This window comes from Phacochoerus africanus, chromosome 1 (genome assembly GCF_016906955.1).
Source record: "Phacochoerus africanus isolate WHEZ1 chromosome 1, ROS_Pafr_v1, whole genome shotgun sequence".
NCBI lineage: Eukaryota > Metazoa > Chordata > Mammalia > Artiodactyla > Suidae > Phacochoerus > Phacochoerus africanus.
Window position 1 is genome coordinate 172,562,849 of NC_062544.1, and position 13,706 is coordinate 172,576,554.

A 13,706-nucleotide genomic window follows, 5' to 3' on the forward strand; every position below is an offset into this window, starting at 1 on the left:
TGATGTGAAAGAAATATGTAAATAGAGAGTGGCAAACATATCCACTTATTAAATCCTATCTCTTTCTCAACATCCTTGGGAAAATACTTTGCCTTTTATGTGCCTTTTATTTTATATTTTGGGGGAAAAAAGATCTGGGGAGGGGAGAATGGGGAATTTTCATTTAATCGGTACAAAGTTCCATTTTGCAAGATGAAAGAGTTCTGTGGCTGGATATAGTGACAGCAACACAACAGCGTGAATGTACTAATGCCACTGAAATGGGCACTTAAAAAAGTTAAGATGGTAAATTTTATGTTGTATATTTTATCACATTTTTTTAAACATCCATTCACTAGTCTACACTCTAGCCAAGTATTTCTTCTAGTACAGAAAATGTGGTTCATATTTAAGAAACCATTTTCAAAAATATTTAATGGTACCCCATGAGCAGATTAACAACAGCAATACAGTGTAAACGATTTAGCATAACTTTTATTACCCTCTAGTCTGACCTCATTTCATTTCTCTGTGATCCTGTAACTCACTATTTAAGGTATAGCTCCTGGTTTCCCAAATACATATTTCATTTACTTTCGTATTACCAATCTTAGCTAGCCCATGCTCTTCCCTCTTTTTGGAAGTCTCTTCCCTGTTCTCCTCCTTCTTATAAAAATCATTCTAAACTTCCAAGAGCAAGATAAAATGTTCCTCCTGCCCTCAAGCCTTGTGGAATTCAGATAGTTCCAAATAATATCAGATTTCTATAGAAGTCCCAGATGCCATACGCATATCACCACTAGTAATTTATCTGCTTTCCCCTTGCTATCATTCAGTGACCAGTCACAGTGTAGCTAGGCCCTCCCTTGCCAATAGGGAAACAAGTCTATTGGAAAACATAACCCATATAGTACTTTTCCATCTCTGTCTTTTTACCTCTTGATAGAGTGTTTTAAATATAGTACACACAGAAATATTTGTTGACTACTTGTATAATTATATGTTGTAAATATATCAAGATTGGTAACACGAAACCTCTTTTTAGCTACTGACTCAAGGTGCCAACCCACATGACAGTACAGAAATTCAAAGAACAAGTATAGTAAGAATAAATGGGCTCTGTCCTATGGAAAAGAATTTTTAAAATTACTAGCTCAGGGAGTTCCTGTCGTGGCTCAGCAGAAACAAATCTGACTAGCATCCATGAGGACATAGGTCCTCCCTGGCCTTGCTCAGCGGGTTAGGGATCTGGCGTTGCCATGAGCTCTGGTGTAGATCACAGATGCGGCTTGAGTCCTGCATTGCTGTGGTTGTGGTGTAGGTCAGCAGCTACAGTTCTGATTAGACCCCTAGCCTGGGAAACTCCACATGCCATGGCCCTAAAAAAATAATTTAAAAAAAGACAAAAATAAAATAAAATTACCGGAGTTCCCGTCGTGGCACAGTGGTTAACAAATCTGACTAGGAACCATGAGGTTGCGGGTTCGATCCCTACCCTTGCTCAGTAGGTTAACGATCCGGCATTGCCATGATCTGTGGTGTAGGTCGCAGATGTGGCTCGGATCCCGCAGTTGCTATGGCTCTGGCATAGGCCAGTGGCTACAGCTCCAATTAGACCCCAGCCTGGGAACCTCCATATGCCACAGAAAGCAGCCCTAGAAAAGGCAAAAAGACAAAAATAAAATAAAATAAAATAAAATAAAATAAAATAAAATAAAATAAAATAAAATAAAATAAAATAAAATAAAATAAAATAAAATAAAACAAAGCAAAACAAAACAAAATAAAATTACTAATTCAATGTTAAATTACCAAATAATCCTTTTGTCAAAATAAAGGTTTTGTCAGTGTTAGACAGCTAAATACTGTATCTAGTAAAACTGGCACCATTGTTAATGGAAGGAAAATTTGAGAATCATGGGTGGTGCTATGAGCATCCCCAAATTGATTAAATGGTTTACTTTGGCTCACAGTATTCATTCTTTGTTGCTGCTTTTCTGTCTTGCTTAACCTAGGGCTTTGCATGAATATAATAAGCTAGTTTTTATTAGAAAGTCTGATTATAAAGTCAGCAACTGCTGGAAATTTTGGCTGGTCTCTGTGGAAACCAATATATGTGACTGGCATAAGTGTTGTTAATGAGAACTTCTATGAAAATTTGACATTTGGTGTGATTTTCTGGCTTGACATTAACTGAATTCAGTCCCATTCTTCTATCCCATGCTTATCATTTGCAATTTGTAAAAATAATAATCCCAGCATGCCTTCCCAATTTTTCTTCCTTTCTGGCATCAAAAGAATATATTCATCCCTTGTGCCATGTCCTCTAGGCAGAAGGCCAGGATGGAATACCTTTGTCCTTTGTTAGTAGAATGTAAAGCAGAATCTCCTTCTTTTGCATCCTTTTAGATATATCATAACACCCATTTTAACCCGAAATTTTGGTAGGATATAATAACTTACTTAAAGAATGTTAACTGTAGCTATTGTAATAATATAATGGATTTGCATGGTATAAGAGTTTAAAGTTACAGAATGGCATTCAGTGAAAATTCTCCTTCCCAAGTAAGTGCCATCCAAATAGCCAGTTCCTCAGATGACAATACAGCTATCAATTTTCTATATAACTTTTCAATACACAAGTTAGCAAAATGTGTATTTATTCTCATTTTGTCCTTTTGTTTATACCAATTAGAGCATCTTATACACTTATTCACTTAATTTATCTTGAAGATTATTCCATTTAAATATATAAACAGTCATCTCCTAATTTTCCTCTTTCTAAATTTTAAACTAAGGATTGTGTCTTGTGTACTTGTCACACATACGTGCTTGTGTATATAAACATATGTGTCTGTAGAGCATATGAAATGTACATGGAATAATAATAAAATGACCACTAATGCAGCTACCTTACAACTTGAAGAGTATTACCCATAAACTTAAAACCAATGTGTATCATTTTTCAATATAATTTCCTCTTTTTGATTACTGAGATTTTTAAATTGTTTTATACTTAACACTCCCTTACTTTACTGTTTTACCACAAATGTGTATATATATATGATTACTTATTTTCGTGTTACATGCATTTGATCAAAAATGCAAAAAGAAATTATACCGCACATATTTTTTTACAACATACTTTTTTTTTGTCTTTTGTCTTTTTAGGCTGCACCCACAGAATATGAAGGTTCCCAGGCTAGGGGTCAAATTGGAGCTGCAGCTGCCAGCCTACACCACAGCCACAGCAATGCTGGATCCTTAACCCACTGAGTGAGGCCAGGACTTGAACCCTCATCCTCATGGATCCTGGTAGGATTCATTAATCACTGAGCCACGACAGGAACTCCTACAACATACCTTTTACATCCAAGTGTGTGATTCATCTGTTAACGCACATGGTGAGGGCTCATTAATTTTCATCATTACGTAGAAACATCAGATTATCTAAGCTCCTATGCTAAAACATATGCATTGTTTTCAGTTTTTTGTTATTATTAATAACAGTGCCATTAGCTTTTTTGCATGTCTCCAGTATGTGAGATGGGTGTACCTAATAGTAGGAATGTTAAATCATGGGCTGTGGGCATCTCAGCTTTGATAGATGATATCAAATTGTTTTCCAAAGTGCTTATACAGATTCACACTGCTGCCACCACTTTTCTACAATGTCACAGTATTTTTTAGTTTTTGGAAATCCATAAGTGTAAAATTGCCTGTCGTTGAATTTTCTTTTCTATTATTATAAATTAGGTCAGGAATCTTGTCATTGTTTTGTTGGTCATTGTGCTTTTTTTTTTTCCTCTTGGAAATATATATTCATGTGCTGTAACCATAGAAGAGAGTATATAAAACATGTGGGTGCAATTTAAAGCATAACTATAAAGTAGACTTTTTTGTAACTACAATTCAGGTAAAATTTTAAACATTCCTGACATTCCAGAAGCTCCCTCATGTCCACTCCCTCTTTTCCCTCATTCATCTTCTCAGAAGCAACCATTCTTTTTGACTTTCTATTAATAATTTTCTTACTATTGTTTGCTGTTCAGTCATATATGTACTCCTAATCAGCAGAGCTTAGTTGTATCTGTGTATAAATGTTATAAAAATGGAATCGTACCATACACATCTTTTATTTCTTGTTTTTCACATTATAGACTTGTAAACCTTTTCACATGTAACTCCAGCTCAATCTTATTTAATGCTATACAGGATTCCACAGAAGAAGTATAGCACAATTAATTTCCCTAGGCTCTCTCTTTAGATATTTCAGTATTTTCTAGCTTTAGCTATTTCAATCCTATATGAAGAGTATTGTACATGTTTCCTGGAGTGAAGATATAAGAGATTACCTCAAACATATATTAGAAGCAGAATTGCTGGGTCTATGCTCAACTCATTTCTATAAGTCAATTGTTTTTCAAAATCAAGCATCAAAATTATACTTTTGCCAATGGTATAAGACAGTTCCTATTTCTCCAAATCTTTGCTCTTTGATTCAGTCTGTTTTTCTTTTTTTCAACCAACCTAGTAGGTGTATATAATGATATCTCACAATACTTTCCATTTTTTTTTGTCTTTTTTAATTACTACTTCATATTTTTTGATTATTTATATTTCCTTTTCTGTGAAAGGCCTTTTTGTTGTTATCTTTTTATCAAGGAATTTAGGAATTGTTTAAATAGTTTAGATATGAATTCCTTGTAGTTGTATATCATAAATATCTTCTCCCACTCAGTAGCTTATCTTTTCATTTTCATTATGATCTCTTTGATGTATAGAGTTTTTATTTCAATATGGTAGAATCTATCAGTCTTTTAATTTATATTTAATTCTTGTTTTATACTTCATTTATTTTTTTTTTTTTTTGCTTACCTTGAGGTTATATAGTAATTGTCCTATATGGGCACATAAAATTGCCATTCACATTCTGTCTGGAATTGATTTCTATTTATGGTTTGAGGTAGGGATCAAATTTCATTCTTTTCCATTGAATACCTAATTATATGAGTGTTATTTACTAAAAAAGGCCATCCTATCCCCAGTTATTTGCCATGTACTTCTGTTATATATCAAGGGTCCATAACTGTATAGGTCTGTTTGGGGACTTTCTTTTCTCTCTCAGTGATTTGTCTATTCCTTATGTATCTTAGTTTTTATTGCTCAATAAAAAACATGCTGAGACCAATTAAAGTAAAGTTTACCACTTCATTCTTCCTATAGTGTGTTTATGGCTATTTTTGGCTTTTTCATGTCCATAAATTCTTTTATAACATTACATCATCCATACACCAACACAACAATTTATTTACTTAGGTTTAGTTTCCTTCAACAATTTTTTATAAAGCTTGATAATTTTTTTCCATAAAATTGCTCAAAATTTTGTTTTATTTTTTTCCTGGGTTCTGGGTTTTTTTAAGTTTTAAATTCAATATTTTTTAATTAAAACACTTGGTATTCAGAAAGTCAATTGATTAACTTGCATATGATACTTTCTAAAATAACTTTAAAGTCTCTTATTAATTCAAATGACTAGGAAATTATATTGGTTTTCTTTTTTAACATAGTATATATTTTAAAATGTTAGCATTTTTAGCTTTTTTTCTTCCTTTCTAAATAATGCACCCTTTGTTTATCTTATTTTATGGCATGGACACCAAGGTATATGTTGGATGTAAATAGTGAAGTGGTCATTTTCCCTTATTCCTGATTTTAAAAGGGATGCTTTCAATGTTTTATTATCAAATTGGCAATAGATAAATTTGACAAGTTACCACAATTCAAATTTTAAATCCTATTTTATTTCTAGTTTCCCACAAATTTTTAACATGAATTGATTTTAAATGTTGATGAAGTATCACATTGTAAATCAACTATACTTCCAAAAAAAAGTTGATGAATGTTTTGCTTCATTGAGGTAATCAAGTAGGTGATCACATTGTTTTTCTTCTTTAACTATTAATAAATTTATATTAAATCAATTTTTCTTCCTGGGAATATCCAGCTTGCTCATATATTAACCTGGAGAAGAGATCCTCTCCCTTTTCTTCTCTTCCCATTGCTAAGATACAATAATCAACCCAGAACTACATTAAAATAAATTCTTTGCTTGAGGCATTTCAGATCTCACTATTACTTTGAGTTTGGGGCACATACCGAGTAAGAGCTAACTTGTGATTCCACATTCTAAGAGTTAATATTTTATCCTTTGATCCACAGCCATGGCCAATATAGACATGTTGTCTGTTTCATGGTCTCCCCACCTCCACCCAACCCAGTAACATTTTTATTAAGGTTTTAGACCTTTAGGGTTCAATTTTTATGAAAGAGTCTCTGAATGAACTCCCCACAATGCATTCATCTGGCCTTTTCTCTTGTTTTACATGGCTCTTAATACTGAAGCTCCATGCCATTAAAGAATAGCAAGTACTTTAGGCTACCACTAGTTTTAGCATCTGCTCACTTCTAAATCGGTATTAGCTACATTCTGGATTTTAAGGAGTTCCCTTACTATGTTGCAATCTTAGCCAAGTATATAATTCTTTTAATATCAATACATTATGTTTAATTGCTTTTAGTGGAAGGGTTTTCCTGGCTACCTGATGTACCATATTGAGGGAAATGAAAATAGATTTTTATATGATCACATAGCATTCAATTTTACATATGTAATATCATCTATGTAGCCATATAGTTGTTGTTTCCAATGTTCATAAACAATACTATAAAAGTCATTTCACAGAATAGCAGTATATAAGTAAAGGGCTATATACTTTGGCGCCATGATAGATATTGCCAAATTGTTCTCCTTAGAGTTTGTACTACATTACATTCCAACCAGCAATGTACAAAACTAACTGTTTCTCTTCACCCAAAGAATATTTCTTATAAAACTTTTGATCTTAACCAGTCTTATAGGGATAAAAATTTGCATGTCAGTTTCTTGGTTTTATTAGGAGTTCTCATACTCAAAGTGAAGATGAAGTTTTACATATGTTTAATGACCATTTATAGCTCATTTTCTATAAATTTGATGTTGATATTTGTATTACACTCTGCTCATTTTCTGTTAGATTGTTGGGTATTTTCAAATGATTTATATTTTAGCTCATTGTCTGTAATTTGGGTTGGCAGTATTATTTTTCTGTTTCTGGTGATTTGACATTGCTTTTTTTTGTCATGAAGAACTATTTTTCCTCTGGGTTGTATATCAATATTGGGAATGCATTCTAAGTTCAGGTGTTACAGATTGTCACTTTTCATTATTTACTTTTTTATAATGTTCATCGTTACTTTTGTTCCCTTCCCAGAACTTGCAAGTACATAAATATCTATAGCTATTTCCCTCATTTCCTCTGTGTCTGCTTTTGCTATCATGTGTAATTTTAGAGTACTGAATAAGATGCACTCTTATGTAACTGCACTCCAATTCTCTAATGTTTAAACACATCACAGCATTGCTGGAGAAATTGATAGTTCTTCTAATGGCATGAGTTAGATGGAAAGAATGACCACAATTTCCTGAAAATCCTATTATCGATAAATGCTCTATGATCTGAAAAATAATCTGGTACAAAAAGCATCAAGTAATAAGACAGTAATTCCCTGCCCATTCAACATGATTAGAATAAGGAATAGGCAATCAGTCAATTAATCAAAATAGTTAAAGGGGGTTATCATTTAAAAATATATTTAGACTTTTAACCCTAAAATTGTATGTATTTGAATATAGTATTTGTATATTCTATAATGAATATACAGTCATTGAATCACTTCTTAACTCTTCACCAGGGATTTTCACTTAAACATTGCTTGGTTGATTAAAATTCAGCCATCTAATTGCAGATACCATATTCCTACAACAGCATCAACATTTCCCTGTTTCTTCTACTTTAAAGTGTGTGTATGTGTGTACATGTACATGTGCATGCACATGTGTGTGGGGGGGTATGTGTCTGTGTTTTAAGCACTCTGGGTGCCAGCTTCTTTTGGAACTTTCAAGTTTATTCCAATCATTTATTGTTCTTACTTTCAAAGCATTTATTTTATGCATGAGTTAAAGAGTAGCCCACTGGCTATGATTGTGCAAGATTATGTAGGCATCTATCAATGTGCAATATAGGAAGAATGAAGAATGATGGTTAATTTAATGACTTGGTTAAGTGGAATAAAATTAAATACCCATCAATTGCATCTGTCATGGAGAGTGATGGTTAATTCAGTGAGTTGATTAGGTGGAGTTAGATTAAGACAGCTTAAATCACACCTCCAATTTTTACCTTTCTTAGGAGTGATAGACATATTTTCAAATCTTTTAGTTTCCCAATATTTCTTTTTTTTTTTTTGGTAAGGCATATTGTAACAATATAAAGTTTTAGATATAATTTTGTTCTGGAAAATATATTTAAAACAATGTTGACCAAAAATAAATCTGAGAAAATTATAAAATAGTTTTCCCCTTATATAATTGGCACTACTATCTGATTTAGAATGAGTTTTTCTAAATTTTTTTTTATCTTTAGATGACCTTTAGTTATAGATAGCTTACAGAAGTTAGCACAAAGTTCCAAGTGTCTTAATCAGGCACATCACACTTCATTTGCTTTTGGTCTCATCTAGAAATCTGAGAAAACACAACCTACAGCTGTAGGCCAATGGTTCCACTGAAAGAAATATGCCAGAAAACATATGCCATTTGATATCTATAAACATTATATTCATTGTCCTCTTTATCATCAGAACTATCAATTACTGAGCATACACTGTATGTCTGGCCCTGTTCTCAATGTTTTATTTGTTAAAAGCCTGTAAGGGCATTGAAAGGTTGAATTACTGTTCACATTTTGCAGATGGGGGTAGGTCAGTCAGGTATCATTTTATGAAAGGTAGACACTTAACACATTTGAAAACCAGGGTAATATTGGTCTTGTCTGTTTCCCATTCAGTAGAAACTTTTTCACCACCATACTCTCTGTAAGTCAAAAATCTGGTTTAATATAACAGAAATCAACTTGAGTCAGCTTAATCAAAAACGAGAATTAATGAGCAGGATATAAGTTCATTTCACAAGTCAGTCAGATTTACCAGACATATGTTAGGCAGGGACTAAGATCAGCAACTGGAAAGGGAGCAGAAATCCAATCTCTGCTTCACGTCATTTTTTTGCATTTTTTACTCCATTCTCTTTCCATCTCCTACCTCCCTCTGTCCTGGAAACTTAAGAGTTTAATGGCTGTAGTTATAGCCACATGCAGAAATTATCTCTGAATCTTACATTCTAATTCCCTGGAAGGAGAATCTGAACCTGACTGGCTTGACTTATGTGTCAGGTTTCACCACTGATAAATCAGAGCGGGTGGAGAAGACACTTACACGTTACTCACATAATAGGAGGGAACATGGCCATCTCTGGAAAGGCAGGGGCAATTCTCATAGAAGAGGTATAGCAAAGATTGTTAGTAGCTCACAATATTCTCAGGTGGCTGAGGTGAGAATGCTGAACCCTAACCACTTGATGTAGTCCCCAGAACTTGTCACTTTGGAGAAAAAATTTGGCAGAGACTGAGAGTAGTGAGGAGAGAAGATAGGTATGGAGAAAGCATAGGAAGGCTCTGGTTGGTGGTGGGGGGAGATGGAAGGAGACAGAGATGGAGAGAGACAAAGACAGGGGGAGAGAGAGGAAGAGAGCAACACTTGCTTTGGAGTTCCTTTAAAACACTTGTATGGGGGCAGTCCGTCCCACTTCCTCTGGCCGATTATCTTGCTTTGTCTGGCCTTGAGGCTGCATTTGGCCTGACTCAAGTCATTATTAAAATATATGAGATTGTTCTAAAACAGTGAGTATACATTTTTGTACATAATTATATACTTATGATAAATTTCAAGTTAATTTAGCACAGCCATTGTCCCAGAGGAGATTACTGTCTAATTGAACAAAAGCGAACACTACAATGATTAAAGACAATATAGTTTTTCAGGTGTCAAATACAAATATTTTGCTCATGTATTCACTTAGAAAAAAAGATTTCTAAGGTATATATCTGTATCCCACTTTATTAAAATAAGTACCTTTTTAGATTAGTTATGTTATAGGTATTATATATATAATATGCATATTTTAGATGTAATGTACACACAGACATATACCTCAAAAATGTCTAGAGAATGTCTCCCAAATATTAATAGTGATTATATCATTATGATGGGATTATAATTAAATTTAATGTTTGTTTATTTCTATTCTCTATTTTTATCCTTTAACAAATTTGTATTATGTATTTAATAAAGAAAAATTTAATGGGAAAATATGTGAGCAAAGAGAGGAATTCTGTTTATTGTCTATGAGTTAATTCTAAAATATTTTAAAAAGAGAGGTCAAGGAAAATATCAAGAGGCAAGCTGTGTTTATTTTGCAATAGAGAGAAGGGGTAAAGGGAGATAAGGAAATTAATGGAACAACCACACCTAAGAACTCTTCAAATATTTGAACAGTTCTGTGAGAAGTTATTACATTCATGAATACATATTAAGATTTTAATACTAGGCTAACTGAAAAGATACTTTATTCTCAGGGAGCTGAGTTTCTTTTCACAAGTCAAATGGATCTTTTGTGTATTACTCTGGCCCAGGAGAGGGCAGACCACCACACATAAAGAAATTTCACTTGACCTTTTAAAGAACTAATGCCTATGGCATGACCAAGTCCTTACAAAAGGACATGGCAACTCATCCTCAAAATATGTGTTGTTCTTTTTTCTCAGTATTTACATTCCCATTCGTAACCATCTTCAAATACAAATGCTCCTTTCTGAATAAATTATTACTCTAATAACTTTGGTGCCAGGATTATTCTTCCTAAAAGGTCTGCATTTATTCTTAGATGAGATCTTTTCTTCTTAGTAGTGAATCTGCTTTAAAATGAAAGTTTCCTTCCTCTTATAAGAGAAACAAACAAAAAGAAAATCATGGTAGCAAGGAACTGGTCTTATACTTTTAAATAAGCAATGAAATGAATGCCAAAGTTGTTTATTTAAAGGAGAGGGAATGATGGTATGAACATGAATAATCTATAGTCCACTGAAATTAAACTCCTCCTAGAGAAAAGTTAACCCTATATCCAAATTATAGAATGATTTAATATTATTAAACATGCTTTAACATTTAAGACAATTTATTTCTTTAAAAAAATTTAAGATAATTTATAACCATGTTAAATTTTTTTGAAACTACCAAATGTCTGTTAAATGTATCATAGAAGAGAACTTAAATATATGATAAAATGATTAACTAACTATATTCTATTATAATTTGGATCTTTAACTAAGATTCACTAAGAATTCATCATTATCTATTGTGTTCTTTTGCCATCTGGTTTAAACTGTGTTTGAGGCCAAACCCTTAAGTACAAAATGTCAGGTTGATATTTAAAATAAGTTCAAGGTCTTAAATGTTATCCAAAATCTTATTTGCCTTTGCTTTTTTTATTATCTGTTTAATGAGCTGATATTAAAATGACCTGTTATTATTAGGTAAAGATTTAAAAATTATGAACAAATTAGCATAGAACTAAAGCCTGAAATTAATGAGAATCCAAGGAAGATTTGTTTTCACAACATTTATTTTTCTAGAGTTTTATTTTATATCTCTTCTTCTGCCAGAGAACACTAAACTAGTAACTGAAAAATGTACTCCAAAGATTTTAGGTTTCATTATGGTAATTTTCAAACAAAAGGAAAAAGTTTACAAGAACAAGTTAATATTCTCCTAAACCCCAAATAGATTTAAAATGTGTTAGGTCAATATAAAGTTTTCAGTCAGTAATTACATTGACTGAAACTGTTGTTTTCCAAAGACTGAATAAAAATTACTCTCACTCATATTCTAGAATTGTTACATATGTCTCTATTATTTTGTGTTATACTAGGCAATTTTAAAAATCTCATGTCCACATGATTTCATGCTTGAAAAACAAACATTTATAATTCTGATGGGAATTTTTTAAATAAACAGGATTAACTTTGAACTTCAAGTTGGAAAAATAAGCTTCAATTCAGCTATTCTCCACCTTTGGGTGTGGTTCAGAAGTCACAAGAAAAGTACAGCCAACTCAAAACCCTTGATTTATAACCTATTCAGTTGATTTTTTGGTGACTTATTTAAAGCATAAAGCATATCCTTTCATTATTTTTTCATTTAGTTTGATAGCTTTAGCAATAAAAGGAGGGATATATGTACTAAAGCTCTCTGGAAATGCTCTTATTAGTGGGAAAAAAAGAAAGCTAAATGTCTGGTTACCAAGATTTATAGCTGATGAATTTAGCCAGTATAAAATGTTTGGCTTGTTATCCCTATTTGTGTATTTGGGAACTAGATGGTCTTTCCCCTGTCCTGTGTCCATGGAATTTAGAACATGTTACCTGTCCCACATGTTTAATCTCCCTGCATTTATTAGCAAATAATTATATCATTTTCAAATCTGAAGAAATCTTAAAGTTCCTTTCTTTCATTCTGGAAGAACATTCAATTTCACTCTTTGGCCTGAACCAATAATTTTTCATATAAAATCAAATACACTAACTCAGTCATTTGCTTAGTAATAAAGAATTTAAGAAAACTTAGTATGAACACTGTCACAAGGCCAAATTATCAAGCTATAGAAAGTCAGACTTGGTTAGCCAGTCCATTAGCCATCTGGTTACCCACAAGTCCCACCCATGACAAGCCACATTCCCCAAGCTTGGGACATATCTTGTTTCATGATGAAAGAGGAGCTGTGAGCCTAACCATCGAGCAAGTTATGGAGAAGGGCTATGGTCAGTTAATGCGTTGGAACTTCTACCCAAGCATTGTCTGAAAGAAATATTATCTGAGTCACAAATAGAATTTTAAAATTCCTTCTAGCCTCATTAAGAAAGAAAGAAATGGGTGAAAATGTGTTTTAAAATATATATTGCTTAACCCAATGAATCCAAAATATAATTATTTCAACATGCAATCATTATAAAAATTATTAATGATTTTATATTTTTTCCATATCATCTTTAAATCCAGTATTTTATACTCACAGCTCATCTCAATTCAGACTAGCGGCTAGTGTATCATCGGACAGTTTGATACCAGCCCTCCTTCACTTAACTCTAAATAAAAAGAACCAATTAATCAGGAAATTCAAGAATAGTTTAATATGATACATACAAATAAGCTAATAGTCAGATTTTAGGCCACTAGAGTGTAGCAGTTACTTGCCAGATTCCTTAAGTTTAAGACCTCCTCACTCTGCACTCATCAATTACATATCTTTGGGCACCTGGTTAACCTCTTTGTGCTTTGATTTCCTCATCTATTAAATAGCAGAAATAAAATATTACCTACCCCATAGGGTTAGTGTGGTGTTAAAAAAGTAATATGCCTAAAGCACACAGAAGAGTGCTGGGAGATGGAACTATTCAACACATGTTGGCAGTTACTATTATTATTTCTCTAGAACAATGATTTTTCAAAATGTGTTCCATGGACCATCAGCATTACCTGCAAACTTGTTACAACCGCAAAGCTACTACTTGAGAATTTTCATTTTAACAGAATTTCCAGGTGATTTATATACACATTAAAATATGGGAAAGGATGTCCTAGAGGTTAAGAAGAGAAATATGATATCTGGGAATTATAGTTAATGCTATAATTTTCAAGGATAAAAAGTGGTTTATTAGAGTTTTCCAGAGAAC